General features: G+C 33.0%; 1 long non-coding RNA gene across 7 annotated transcripts; it reads right to left on the bottom strand.

Annotated features, from left to right (window-relative positions):
• Positions 1-2,701: 2,701 nt before the first annotated feature.
• On the bottom strand, positions 2,702-12,901 carry LOC110699096. Of its 7 annotated transcripts, XR_002506846.1 has the most exons (11): positions 12,712-12,901; positions 12,190-12,308; positions 10,393-10,494; positions 9,369-9,491; positions 8,766-8,935; positions 7,984-8,087; positions 7,374-7,504; positions 6,885-7,082; positions 3,628-3,703; positions 3,423-3,518; positions 2,702-2,787 (listed from the first exon to the last, which is right to left on the bottom strand). It is a non-coding gene; the product is annotated as an uncharacterized LOC110699096 (long non-coding RNA). The 7 variants fall into 7 exon arrangements; XR_002506845.1 differs by lacking the exon at positions 6,885-7,082 and having other exon boundaries at positions 12,712-12,899; XR_002506847.1 differs by lacking the exons at positions 6,885-7,082; positions 7,374-7,504 and having other exon boundaries at positions 9,369-9,498; positions 12,712-12,899.
• Positions 12,902-15,826: the final 2,925 nt, after the last annotated feature.

Here is a 15,826-nt window from a genome sequence, read left to right as displayed (position 1 = left end):
TTATTTTTCTACGGAATATTATCCTATGAAAATGGAGACATGTACGGGAAAATGTCTTCCACAAAAATAAACGGAGCCGCCTCCACTGTAAAGAGAGCTTTTTAAGCAGCAGTGGTAATTTTATGTGATTATATGCCAATTATGCCACCAGCCCACCACCCACATTAGCCATGTGGATGTACCATAATTATAAAATGCTCCAGGATAGAGACCCGACTTCTTAATGAGCAAGTAGTTTGAGGTGGAACCTACATGACTGACCTGGCCACAAAATCAGTTTAAGGTGGGCTCACCGGGATACAGAATCAGTTTGAGGTGGAACCAATATGGCTGACCAACCTGGCCACATTAATCAGTTTAAGGTGGAACCAACATGGCTGACCTGGCCACAGAATCAGTTTGAGGTGGAGCCAACTTGGCTCACTAGGCCATAGAATCAGTTTAAGAAGGAACCAACATGGCTGACCTGGTCACAGAATTAGTTTGAGGTGGAGCCAACATGGCTCACTAGGCCACAGAATCAGTTTAAGGTGGAACCAACTTGGCTCACCTGGCCACGGAATCAGTTTTGAGGTGGAACCAACATGGCTGACCTACCTGGCCACAAAATCAGTTTGAGGTAGAGCCAACAAGGCTCACTTGGCCACAGAATCAGTTTGAGGTGGAACCAACTTGGCTCACCTGGCCCACAGAATCTGCTTCACTGACTGCTTTCCTGCTGGCCTAGGAGATGCTTACCCTTCCTGCGGCTGTGATCAGGTCCCCGCACATCAAATAGTAGTTCTCCATCTCATCAGTGCAAGTCATAGCTTTTGTGGGCATCCCATTACATGGGCATACTGCAAATCACACACACACACACAAATTACAGAATTGCAGATAAATTATATCGATCTTATTCTAGGTTAAATAGTTATGGCTGAAAAATCACAAGAAAAACTCTTCTATAAGAAGATAACCAAACGCCAAACAAAGACACAATAAATACATGCAATTTTTTTATTTTTTTTTGACGAACAATAAATGCAGGCATTCATATATATTACTCCGTATCAAGTAAAAAAAAGCATGAACACACGTCAAAATACACAAAAAGTAATAAATTTATATTGAAGATACTTGAGAATTTGGATGGTATACCTCCAGCTCAATAAATTAATATTTTGGTGAATTGCAGACGCAATATAATATATGTTGGTGCATAGATTTCCTCTTTTTCTTCTTCCTTGGGAAATTTCATGGTAGCAAGTGTCAAAGCTATTTGATCCTTTTGGATCTCCATGCTAACTTGCTACTTTGTAGAGAAAAATGGAGAAATTGAGAGAGGTTATTAATGATAAATAATAACCAAGAATTGTGTGATGAGAATGAGAGTTATGAGACCAAGTACATCATTTATATAGGGGTGTTAACACTAGGGTTTGGAGGATTAGGATGTCAAAATGCAATACTAAAAGATAGCATTGCCACTTCAGCTTGAGGTGGCATTTTTTAATTATACTTCAATTTGAAGAGAAATAATTTTTAGGTGCCTTATTAAGAAATTAAAATAATACAAATAACATATACAATAATATTAATAAAAAGGTTGGTCAAAACCATTGATATGTTACCATCTATGGACAAATTTGCTTTAAGCATTTGAGGTGTGAATGATAGGGTTACAGATAATGCCAATGTGAAACAATGATATTACCTACCAAAAATGCTTGATTCAATGAAATTTGATCCTTAATTCATATCTTCAAAATCAAAAGAGATATTCATCTTTTAATTCATATCTTGAAAATCAAAAGAGATATTCATCTTCTGAAGATAATTGCCACATGTTCTCTAGCATTAAAATGTACTAGGGGATTTTGTTTATTCAGTAATTTTACATAGGATTATAATGGAGATTATGGGGGTGTTTGGTTAGGAGCTTTTTGGTGCAAAAAGTGTTGTTTGACCATTTCAAAAAAGCTCTTTGGGGTGTTTGGTTAGAAGCAGTTTGAAATAGCTTTTTTGGGTCCAAAAATTTCTTTTTCAAATAGCTGATATAAGGAGCTTTTTGAAAGAGCTTTTAGTTTTACTCAAAAATTAACAGCTGGTTACCAACACTTTGACACATGTAGCTAATCTGCTAATTACAATCAATTAGTCAAAATTGTTAATGCAAACAGCTAACTCAAAGCAGCTAACAGATAAAAGAATTGTCAAACAGGGCCTATATATGCGGTTGAACAGAATGAAACTATTATATTGTTGGCTCGCTATATCATAACATTGTAGTTACTGTTCAGACAATATTATAAGACTTGAAATAGGCTTCTCTGTGTTTCAGGACTTGAGCTCACTATATGATGTTGCAATGATGTCTAATGGAGCCTAAAGGTTCAAAAATACAGCAGCGTCAAGTTCAAATTATAGGCAACTATATGTGTACATAATTACTCCACATGTTGAAGAAATTTAACCTTATTAAAGTCTGCCTTAGAAAAATTTTCAGACGTTTTGTTGCAGGCTTTTTAAAAAGTATGAATTGCACACACTATTTTAAACAAATTCATGCATTACTATTTCCTGAGAGTAAATCAGTACAGTAATTTGGGAAAAAAAAAAAAAAACAATATAGTTGTGTGGCTAAATGACAAATAGCTAAAATGAGATGAAATATTAAATTAACAAATGCGTTTAATCTCAAATTTTCGTAACTGTGCTAGTAGTTTATGAATATTCACAGCAAAACAGATGAAGACTTTAACTTGCAGTGCATTCACCGGATAGTTTTCCATGGAGTCAGTGATACTACAGCAGCAAAACCATAGGCAATCAGAATACATCGCTAAATTTATATAAAAAAAAAAAAAAAAATCATGAAGCAAGAGCTGTGAAAGAACCACCATGAAGGGGATAACCAAACAAATAAAATTTTTAACCCTAATGAGACCTCATCACTGATAAGAGTAGTGTTATTCTAAATATCCATCAGTTAGCTACTTCAACAATAAGGCAGAAAAATAAACCCCCCGAGGAACATTTGAGCTAGCAATTGTCATTTTCATTTTCTCCTAGAAATCGAATTTTTGAACGCAATGGTGAAGGTAGAAGATTTCAGAAGCATATCTGATTGCAAGATTTTTTTGATAGGATAGACAAGTTTGGTTCTTTCGTTCCTTCTATTGACAATCTAATGTGTTGTAAATGAACCTTAACAATCACGCCACATGCCATAAATGATCATACATAGAGAAACTGCAAACATCTGCACACACAGATACACCACAAAACATGCAGAAGATGATATACACTTTGAGACAACCTGAATATGCAAGAAAATATCTTAAACACATCAGTACATCACTAAGATCATTTCTCGGAAGTAATATAATTGTATTTAAGAAATATATATAACATGAGTGTATGGAGAGCACAGATCTCACCGATTTATTGTTTGATACCATTAATGGGCAGTCTGCAGTAGGCACAACAACCAAGAGTGGTCAGGTGACTTTCACCACAACGCTAACATCTATAGGCTACACAGTAAATTTATAATTCAGTGCTTTGGAGTAGAATCCAGCATAATATTTAGAATTACTTCAAGGATATAATTAAACAAACTGCTTAGTGCTGCAATTACAATACCGTTGCCAGTTGGAACTTGAGAAACACTAGCCACTTTCATATAGTTTGCACATCTTTGACTTTAAAAAGACTTATTCTGTAAAATCCCAAGCAAATGTATCAACAAGATCATACAGAGTATGTGTTTAGGAAATTTCCAAGCCATTATAAATTTGAGCAACACTTCCATTACTATTCATAAACTTCGTTGAAGAATTAATCCTATATGGCAACTTTTGTAAACCCTTTATATTGAATCTTACTACCAGAAAGATATATAAAAAAAAGAAAAAAGAAATGTTTTAAAAAAAAGAAAAAGAAAAAAGAAATAATGATTGCAATGGCATATGAGAATGATAAGCATTCAATTCAAAGCAAGTATACGTCTTACAGCCAAGACTATGGTTCATAACCTTCAATAGACATAGTGGCAACATTTCTGATACCTTGCCTTCATCTCAAAAACCAACTTTCATGAAGAGAACTTCTGCAGCACAGCACTTGCAACATGGTTCCAATTTTCCATTTTATTTATCTCTATAACCAATTAGCTTCTGATTTTAGAAAATCTCAGTGGAGAAGGGTGATCTAGAGAATCTAGACTCGAGCAGCCAATTCAAGCAAACATAACTTTCATCATTCATAAGAAACTTCTTATAACAGCTCTAAGCCTCTAACACTAATAACAAAGTTCTAACGTTGTGCTCATCAATACACATACAAAAAACAGAACAAAGAGTAAAATCACCTCTTCACAAAAAAATTAATTATAGATTGAGGTTAAATCTTGGAAGAAATAATTCTTAAGTAGTCATCCTCATAAAGACTCTTGCCTAAATAATTCCTAAGTAGTCATCCTCAAAAAGACTCTTGCCTAAATAATTCCCAAGAGTCATCATCTTATTTTACAGTTTACTGGTCCACAGTCCATCAGTTAATTTATCCAATAACTACTTCCTATATCATAAATGAGGCACTAAGAAAGGAATTTAAGCCACAGAGAATGATGTTCATGCAAAAAGTGTCCTACAATATTGCAAAATTTAGAAATGCTTTCAAGAAAGCAGGAAAACATCTCTATCCTATAAAGATGCACGATGAGAGTTACGTTGAATGATTTAATCACTTCTATGTTTTTAGTCACACAGCCACAAAACAACAAGACAGACACATACTGGAGAATTTACCTCTCCTTAAGCCTTCCAAAGTCCAACATGGCAACTTAGGAAAACCAGAAATGCCTCAAAACAGAAGCTAGAATTATCCAACTCACTATGCACCGACTGATAGTCCATCCATGTAAAGCAATAATATGTTCAATTAAGGAAATCTAGCAAACAACCTAAAATCTAGTCATACCGACATCGATCCGAATATTATCACAGCTAATAATGACTAAGTGCACTCATTAACTAAGCAAACAATCAAACATGACGTAACCTCATTCAACACAAGGAAATCCTTTCCAAATTGGAATACCCATCCATGTAGATAATTATACATAGTAAGTTCAATATGAAATCCATATGTGCCAAGAAAATCAATCCTAACTGTTAATGATTCATCAATCACAACACAAACAAACTACGTGCATGCATGAATTAAGGAATCAAGCAAGCACAAGTTTTCATGATTTTTCATTGTTAGGATCATTGCACATAAGGCCTATTATGAAGGTGCTGCACTTGAAAAAAAACACTAACCAATGAAGTGGCTCTATAATACTTATAGTAGATCAAAACACCCATTAACAACTTGAACGGCCCAAACCAAGTACCTAATCAAGTTTCTGAAAGATGAAACGATTCGATGGATGTTTAGAATAGCTTTGAAAATGAAAATCCTGACCTTGGAATATATAATTTCATTAGTGAATGCATAATTGCATATTACATACATGTGAATCAATGTGGTTCTTTTAACCTTTAACAATTAAACCCAAATGGTTCATGTTTAGTTATATTGTCAACTTTCAAAAGCATAGATAGTCCTAATTCCTAACATAATATAAGTTGGCCCATCAAGGGATTAACCACTTAGACGTTGCTTTGATAAATAAACAACATGCCCGAATCCAACCCAACTTGAGACTTGCTGCTACCTCAGCTCAAATAGTTATCTAAAAAAAAATCTCTTCAAAATCATCTTTCACATATTTACTCTTCCTGAACTCTCTCACTTTTTCTATCTCTCTCTTCCTCTTCTCTCAAGTCTCAATTATTCAGTCCAGAAAAATCCTACGGAGTACATTATATTTTAAGCTTATGTTTAACCCTTTTAAAATTTTGATCCAGACTTTAATACCGGTTTTCAAACAATCAAAACAATTTTCGTTATTCAACTATTATAAATATTCCAATAAGAAAAGAAAAAAAAAATCAATAATGTAATAACGAAATTTGCATCCATGTTTTCTAATCTGAGCATCATATATATACCTAGAAATGTAACAAATAACGAGAGAGTACATAATTTATTTGTATAGTCATAAAGGTCAATATTGTAAAACTTCAAAACCTAATCTTCACTCTAAAAGCAACTTCAAAAGAATAAGAACCAAATAATATTTATGACTTCGTATACCAATGAACCAACACATCCTCTCGTGCTAGTAAATAAGCTACAATCTTTAACAAATGAGTGCCATGGCCAAAGTAGAATTTCAATTTGCAAACATGACAATACCAAGGAAAGATATCGATTCCAATCGTATGGCCAAAGTAGAATTTCAATTTGCAAACATGACAATAAAAACCAAGGAAAGAGATCAATTCCATTCATAGCTTGCAGTCCCTTAACAATCCGATAATCCAATCTGAAATAGTGAAATTACTTAGAAAAAACTCAAACTTGATCTGAACCAAACATTAACAGCCCAAACTTAACCAGATGGGCCATGAATCTTATTTTATAATTTAATTATATAAAGTTTTACAAAATTTCTGAGAGGCTTTTAGCACAACTCAATTATAAAACTAAATTGGACTTAAACCCATCATGTTGACTAGAACTGTGACCCTTATTTCCATCTTGTGGTACATCTTTAACAAATGGTAGAAATTAAACTTTCGGATAATATGACGCAAACAAATTTGACGAGAATAGCACCTTACAAGATAGGCATACCATAAGATGGGCATGCCATAAGGCGACAAATAAAAAATAAAAAACCCATCCTTACGAAGTACCACTAGATACGAGAGTGGAGTTGATTTACTTTGTTAGGTTGGGTGAACAAATTCACTTGAAGAGTTTACACCAGGTAAATATAATCTTACCCATTTTAAGGATGGTTCAAGGTGAACCATATATTTGGGACAAGATTCCTTAGGTTTTCAATGGCAATGAATTTGTAGGCTATTTTGGTGAATTGCAAATGCAATATGATACGTATCACCACTTAGATCTCTTCTTTTTCTTCTCCTTCCTAGGACATTTCATGGTAACAAAGACATAAATACTTTTGGGATTCCATCCTAACAATGAAAAAAAAAACATAGGAGTGAGGAGAATTTTAAAAGAAGCAAACATAAAGAGATGGATAATAATGAGACCTAGTGTATCATTTATATAGGGCTCTTGGAAAAGGGATAATCAACTAGAGCTTAAAGATAGAGTCTCCACATCATTCTGAGATGGATTGGTATCACATTTGATAGGTAAAAATCATAAAATTATTCTAAGCATCCCATTGATTGTATTATAAATGCCTAAATAAATAAAAATTAAAGCATTGATATCTTTCCATTTGTTCATATATAGCTTACCTTATAGGTGTGATCAATGATATCTCCCTACAATAATAGCTGATTCAAGACAATCAAAAGAGGTACATAGTTCATCTTCAAAAGGTAATTATCACGTTTCTTTTCACAATTAAAAGCGCCTAGTCAGCAACCTAAGGAATTTAAAAGAATAATCAGTATTTGAGCTTTGAGTCCACTACATACATGTAATGTGATGTGATATGATTGTCCAAGCAACTCTTGAATGGTAGGTATTGAGACCTCTAAACCAGCTACACCCCTCAAACCAGAACTTAGCAGTGTTAGTCATAGGCTTATATGTAGAGGCAAGTACAAACTAAGCCAGATAATGAGATGCAGAAACTCATACATTGTCTAGGGTCTACAAATGGAGTCCAAAACCTAATAACAACAAATTTTTTGGGTGACTGCTTCCACATAAATGACATACAAAGTATATAAAAAATATAAAAAATAAGAGCAATAATTCACATTAGAGACAATTAAGATTGCATAGATTTCACATCACCTAAATAAATATTTTAACATTTTTAAACAAATGCACTCTAAAGCTAATAATTCATAACTTAAAAAAAAAAAAAAAAAGAAGAAAAAAAAAGATATTTCATACCTTGATAACCATAGCGACCAAAATATTTGTACATATATTCAAAGCTCATCTACCATATGAATCTTCCATTGAACATACGATCAACTATCAACTCCATGAGCGATCTAATCAATAGAACTAGATTGCTTAGCTAAAGCCAGATTGCTTAAAGTCACTTTTAAAAAAAAAAAAAAAAAAAAAAAAGATAGAAAGAAAAAGGAGAAGATTAAGAAATTGAATTAGATTTCAACTCTTAAGAAAGATCTCAATATTGATCATATGATGATAAAACTCATCAGCTACTACTTCAACATTAAAATGAAAAATAAAACTTTTCCAATCGTCACTTCCATTTTCTTTAATCCAAAAATTTTAAACACGTCAACAAGAAAAAACAATAGGTAAAAGACTTAAAGAATGATAGCAACTTTAAGACAAATAAAATAAACAATAAAAACTTTGACTCTGATTCTTGTGATGGCAACAAACATGAAACTGCCATGAGAATATGAGAAACTACAGCTGTTGTAAATGAATGAAATAACTTATTTACTTCTATTTTTCCATTTTTTTCATCTTACAAACACCTTATGGGGTGGAAAAAGATGATAAAATTATATGAAGGAAAAATGTAGAATCGTTATCCAATTTCTTTATAGCAACAAAAAAACAAAAGAGAATGCCGATGTAAATATGATTAGAAGAAAAATTAAAACCACCTAGTTTAAAATACGTTAACAAATGAAGCGAGAAAAAGATAGTGCCATGTGTGGTTAAGTCAAGTGATTTCAAAATAAAAAAACCTTTATGAATTAAGTGTGGTAGTACAGTATCAAGATACATAGCTTCACGGAGTAGTAGCCTCTTCGAAATAGATCCTTTGTTGCACCACATAGAAGAACACTAAACCTAAAGCTCCATCTAGTAACATAATCATGTACTCAGATCCAATGGAGATGCACCATCACAACTTCTGCTGTGTGTAAAACAACATATATATTCGTCATGGTTTCACACTAAACAGATGAATAGAAAATTTTGTCACACTCTGAGTCTCTGACATGAAGATATGTCGCTTGTCAGCATGCATGTTTAGGTATTATATAATCATTAAAACAACAAAGTGCCTGCAAACAGGAGAAACAAAAGCCTCATATGGATAAATGATCTCCCAAAAATAAAACAGAGAAAGAACAATCATCTACCTTCAGCAATCCGCAGAAGTAATCAAAGACATGATCAATGCGAAAGATTATGCTAGCATTGATTTCATCACTGGCAATAAATTTACATTCACTCACAGAAAAATCCCCAAACAATGTACGCGAAACTTTATGTTTGGCCATAAACTGAAGTATAAGATATAGTTCTTGAATAAATAAAAAATAAAAAAATAAAAAAAGTACCTTGACCTTGATAACAGAAGTGATCATAATTTTTGTATATTGAGTGCTCATCTGCCTAAAAATCTTCCATGGAACCTTCAACCCAGTCCGTGAGCGAACAAGTCATTAATTGCTTAGCAATAGCTGAAACCTCAAAAAGATAAATAATGTATAGGAAGTCGAAGGACAAAACTGTGATAAACTTTTATAAAAGAGCTCAATACTGACTACACGGTGACCAAGCCCATTAGTTAAAATTAAAACTTATCCCAAGATTTAGCAATTGTCATTTCCATTTCCTTTATCCAATAAATTGAACTTGTCAACAAGAGCAAAAGAGATACTCCCTCCATCCCGTAATATAGTTCATGTTTGTGTTTTTTCTCGGTATTTAAGAAATAGGAGGAGAAACTGGATGAAGTACATTAATAAAAGTGAAGAGTACAATCATAGACAAAAGTTAGAGAGAAAAAGTGGGAAAAAGTACAAGGCATGTGCAAAATTCAAGGGTAAATTAGGAAGTACAATGAATAAAGTTAAAAAAAAAGTGAGGGTATAATGGTCTTTACGTAATATCCAAAATAGAAACAAGAACAACATTTTGGAACTCCAAAATAGGAAAACATGAACTATATTATGGGACAAAGGGAGTAGGAGACACTTCAATAGAATATGAAAGCAACTTCCCGATAAAAAAATTAGATGATAAAATATTGACTCCTGTTCTTGCAATGACAGCCAACATGATACGAAAGCTGTGAATAAATGAAATATCTTATTACCTCATTTTTCATTCTCCCAGCTTCGTCTTTTATTCTTTTATTATACTACTTATGATTGAAAAGCAAGAATGAATAAAGATATGAGTAGAACTGTAGAAGATAGCTTAAGGAGTTAAGGTCATCTAGTTTGACATACATTAATAAGTGAAGTGAGGAAAAGATAGTGACAAAAGCGGTTATGGCTAAGCTAAGTGATTTCAATTCACTAACCCCTTTTAATAAACTGTAACATACAATGAGCAATTTTATGTCAAGATACTTACCATTTGTTGCACAAAATACATGAACTCCGACCCTGAAGTCCCATCAAGTAACATCATAATGTGCGCCGCCACAACTTATAGCTATGCAATGTTGAACAACAACTATAACCAAATATGATTTCATGTTAATAAGATTTACAGAGAATTTGGTCTCCTAGCTAGATAACCACTTAAACAACTAGATTGAGTGATTCCAATAATATGATAACATGCTAACATGCACAGCGAGGTGAAGATATGACACTTGTTAACATGCTTGTTTAAGTACAATACAATAGAAAAAAAAAAAAAAAAAAAAAACACAGTACATGCAAATAAGAGAGTTTATGTGGAAAAACTGACGTGGTCAACTATAGAGAGAGAGAGAGAGAGAGAGACGATCTACCTTCAGCCAATGAATCTAAGTGATAAATCATCCTACAATTGATTTCCTCATTGGCAACACTTATGACCAATTTAAACTGATCTGCCTCTGCATTAAGTTTCAACTTTCAAGTGCAGTAATTATTACATCAATTATATGAGAATTACCCAAATAATCTAAGCAGAAATTTTTTGTTTAGCAAGAATAATAAAACAGATTATTTTGTCAAAAGATATGTATTATTAACTGAAGTATACGCATCTGTAAGAACAGAACCCAATCAGCACAAATTTTAACTCTGAGTAAGGGTGTGTTGGATGTATAACAATTAACAAATATGGATGTTTGAATCACACTTGAACATTCAAGTCAAAATTGATTATTATGAACAACATTAGGGTCTTGAATTCCTAAAAGCACTTATTTTTAAATAAACTTAAACTGAAAATTGCATATCAAATTATGGTTGATATGATTCTCCAAGATTTGTAACTGCAGTTGGAAAAAATCCTTAACAAATTTATACTGAACCCTATACTACAAATCTGCTCTCTTCTAGGTTTTTGATTTTCTTTAGTTACTAATGGAATCAGCATCACAACTACATACCAGCCACAACGGCACGGCCTTGACAGCTAATTTGATATAAACGAACAAAACACTTCTTTGCTCACTATTAGCAAATGTCATGTACTCATGAGTCATGTCCTTATACTCCGTATCAGAATATATGTATCAAACAAGTCTTCTATATTTCTCTCCTTGTCCCTTACCAACTACACACAGCAAGATAGATTAACCAAAAGATGTTTTAGTGCTCAAAGCACAATGAAGGGCACAATAATCCTATATGTCCTAAAGTAAGAAGCTTTATAAAAATATATGGCAACTTCAAATCACATATGCCATTTTCAATACAAAGCCATACTATCATTAATAATTCAAGATGTGAGGTTTGCTTAGCACCAAAGAAATCCAACGTGCAAGGCATTATAATCTAGAACATACACTTAACCCTTGTATTCTTGAACTTATATGGAAAGATCATTTTTTTTACACAATATTTTTGTATTCAATGTCAATCTTGAATAAACAAAGTCACTAATGATTTACATCGCAAGCATAGCAAACATACATTACTATAAAATGTGTGCCATTAAACAAAATTTCTCCAAATGATAAAGGACGAACAAGCATAACCAACATATTTTCGCAAAATATCAAACCCCTTTTAAGATGCATTGAAATGAATAGGCTAAGGGCCTATTCACATTTAATGAACTAACCTGAACTGAACTAAATAGAGCTTAAATGAATATTTTATGAGAAAAGGAAATTAGAAGGTGAACTAAACTGAACTGATTGGAGCTGAACTGAACTGAAATTGAACAGACCATGAGAAAGGCAATAGCAATACTAAGCATACAACATACCTCATCTTGGCCAACCAAACTGAGTCATACTGACAGGCATCAACCGAGAAAACGAAAGCAATGTCGAAAACCCACAGCTCATATCAATTTCACATCAGTGGTCAACTTGAGACATATACCTAAAATAACAATTTTTTCATAAAATTGAATAAGCCATCAACTGAACATATGCAATAATCTAAGTATAATGCCAATCAATATTAATACTACGTAACTAACAAAAGTATTAATATCCTCATTACAATTTAACATTCTCTCCCCCAAATTAACAACAAATACTTCATATACAATTAAAACAACAATTAGTAAACTTTCTTTCAGTACTCAAATTCAAAAACGATCAGCCAGTGCAGCCAATACCCCAACCCATGCAAACCCAAGAATTCAAAAGACCAACCCAATTAAGAATTCTTAAGAATTTCCCAACAATAAATTAATTCATAAATATGAATTCATCAGCTCAACAATACGACTAAAATCAAATTTGAAAAAAATAAATAAATAAATAAAAATGGAACTTACCAGAGCTATAATGGTAATCTAGAAAGAAAGTTTCTTCAAATTGGGATGCAGAAATTGAAATTAACACTCAATCAAGAACCGGGTTCCTGTTAATTTCTCAGTTTCATTAGACCCACGACCGCTAGAAATTACACTTGTTGGTAATAAATTAAAGGGGTAAATAAGTCGAATTGAAAAACACAAGTGATTAGAGGTGTCTTTGATAGGCTGTTTGGGGACCCGATAACCAAAATTCTTAAAAGTGATTTCCATAACTCGAATCGATAAGTTTGGGTACCCAGACTTCGGCTACCTTGATTTTCGGATCGGTTATCGAGTATCCAATAAGATATCCAATAATAATAATTAAACTTAGGGTCTGTTCATATTTACTGAACTGAGCTGAACTGAACTGATTGGAGCTGAACTGAACTGAACTGATTGGAACTGAACTGAACTAAACTAAAATGAATATTTTATGAGAGAGGGAAATTAAGAGCTGAACTGAACTGAACTGAACTGAACTAAACTGATTGGAGCTGAACTGAACTGAACTGAACTGAACTGATTGGAGCTGAAATGAACTGAACTGAACTGAAAATAAGTAAATATTAACATGCCCTTAATTATGTAGTTATTATGATATAATTTACCACTAATTTACAACAATATCATATGATTTTGACCAAATTATTAATAATATTACTAATTATTGATATTATAAGGTAATTATAAAGTAAAAGTAAGAGTTTAGATTTTAAACAATGAATTTAAGAAGGGAAAAAAAGCAAAAAAATTATTGATATTATAAGGTAATTATAAAGTAAAAGTAAGAGTTTAGATTTTAAACAATGAATTTAAGAAGGGAAAAAAAGCAAAAAAAAATGCTTATCGAAACGAATCGGTAACCGTTAATTTTAAAATGATACCTAATAACCATACTCGATAACAAATTATCGGAACGGGTACCCAAACCATTATGGTTATCGAATCGGGTACCCTAATTTTCGGAACGGTTACAGATCGATTTTACGGGTTTTCGGTTTTTCGGGTAGTTTTGCTCCGCCCTAGACTTTGAGGAAGATAAGCTAATAAAGTGTTTATGAATGAAATGAGTTAGGTATTTGTGAATTGTAACATGACTTAAAACGATATATGGAGGAATGTCACCCTCATGAATCCACGGTAACTATTACCTATTTAAGCTCAAGAATATAAGGGTTAAGTCCAGGCTGACGAAATGTTTAATCGGTTTGTACTGATGAAATGCGGATTTTTTATATCCTTTATTGGTTGGATGATATACTCTACTGTCTATATGATATCCTTTATTGGTTACGGAGTATGTGATATCCTTTATTGGTTTGATGATATTTCTACTGGCTGGATGATACTCTCTATTGGCTGGATGATATTCTCTATTGGCCATAAGATATCCTTTATTGGCTATGTGATATCCTTTATTGGTTGGATGATATTCTTTATTGACTGGATGATGATATCCACTATTGGATATATGATATCATGGCTGGATAATAAATGATATCATATAGTCAATAGAGGATATCATAGACACAGTCATAAATGATATCATACCGCCAATAGAGGATATCATCCAACCATAATATCATATAACCAATCGAGGATTTCATCCAGTCAATAGAGGATATCATACTAGAATATGTATAATTTGTTTGATGATATGTATAACAATGGCGGAACCTCCATTGAAGAGCTCATATTAAAGGTAATAGGTATAACATAACTTGTTCATTTCTCAACCAAAATACATGCATTTGTCATCAAAATGCTCACAATTCAACATACAATCATATGGGACAAACAATTTTAATAATTATACATCACTTAAGAAAGCCCCAATTCGATTTTTTGGGCATTTTTCGAAAAATCCGAGAATTAAACTTTCTCTCTCTTTCGCCATGAATAACCTCGCTTTTTCTCCTTCGCCTTTGATGACGTCATCGTCCCCGCCGCCTACAGGGAGAGAAGGAGATCCACCATTGTTGTCATCATCGTCATCGTTCTCTTTATTGTCATAGTCATCTCCTCCACCGCACTAACTATTTGGTCAAGCTTGACAGACCCAATAGTTTGTGAATCACACCATCAGTATCACCACCAAAATTACATAAACTTCCTTATAATCACACCATCAGTATCTCTTCCTTTTTATCTTTACTTATACATTATTCTCATTTTTAGTTTGACTTTTACTAGGCTTGTAATACATTATTCTCATTTTTAAATTTGACTTTAACCAGCATTGTAATACATTACTCTCAATCCAAACATATCAAATGGCAACTTTGTATTCACATTATCACATAATACTATTGGGAGTTGTTTGTATTGTTAATGACTTGAGACGACTTGTTTTTTTTTTTTTTTTTTTTTTTTTTTTTTTTTTTTTTTTTTTAATACAAGTATATATATGGTTGATGAGACTTTGACATAATTGACACACTATTTTATTAATTTCAACTAAAAAGGTTAAGCTTATTAAGGTGAAATTTATGTAATATTATAATTAAAAAAAAAGTTAAAAAGTAAACATGACGATTAATTAGAAATTGTGATACTACAAATCTTCAAACTTTATTCATAAGGAGGCTCGACCATGATGACGAATTGATAGGTGTTATTCAAAACTTGAGATCAAATCTGTTGTGCGACAGCGGAAGCAAAGGTCGTAAACAAACAAGAAAACAATAAAGAAATTCAATGCAAACAATAAGAACAACACCAAGAATTTACGTGGTTCACTATCGATGTGATAGCTACGTCCACGGGCACCGAGATCGAATGATTTCACTATAAACTGCAAAGATTACAAAGATGATTCTTGTATTTCTCAAGAACGGCTCTCACTCTGTCTCTCTTCACCCTAATACTGATATTAGGGAGGTTTTATATTAATCCCTAATTAAAAGATACTTGGGCAAAAAGATAATAAAATAAGATAACCTAAAACCGCAAAATCCGCGTTCCGTATTTTTCCTTCTCCGCCCGGTCAGACCGGGCAAGGTCTGCCCGATCGGGCGCGAGAAGAAAACTCCATACGAATGCTTCAACGTATCCAACCCCCACCGCCCGGTCAGACCGGGCAAGGTCTGCC

This window comes from Chenopodium quinoa, unplaced genomic scaffold, assembly GCF_001683475.1.
Source record: "Chenopodium quinoa cultivar QQ74 unplaced genomic scaffold, ASM168347v1, whole genome shotgun sequence".
Taxonomy (NCBI): Eukaryota; Viridiplantae; Streptophyta; class Magnoliopsida; order Caryophyllales; family Amaranthaceae; genus Chenopodium; species Chenopodium quinoa.
The sequence above is the reverse complement of the archived record's forward strand: the minus strand, read 5'-3'. Positions and strand labels throughout refer to the sequence as shown.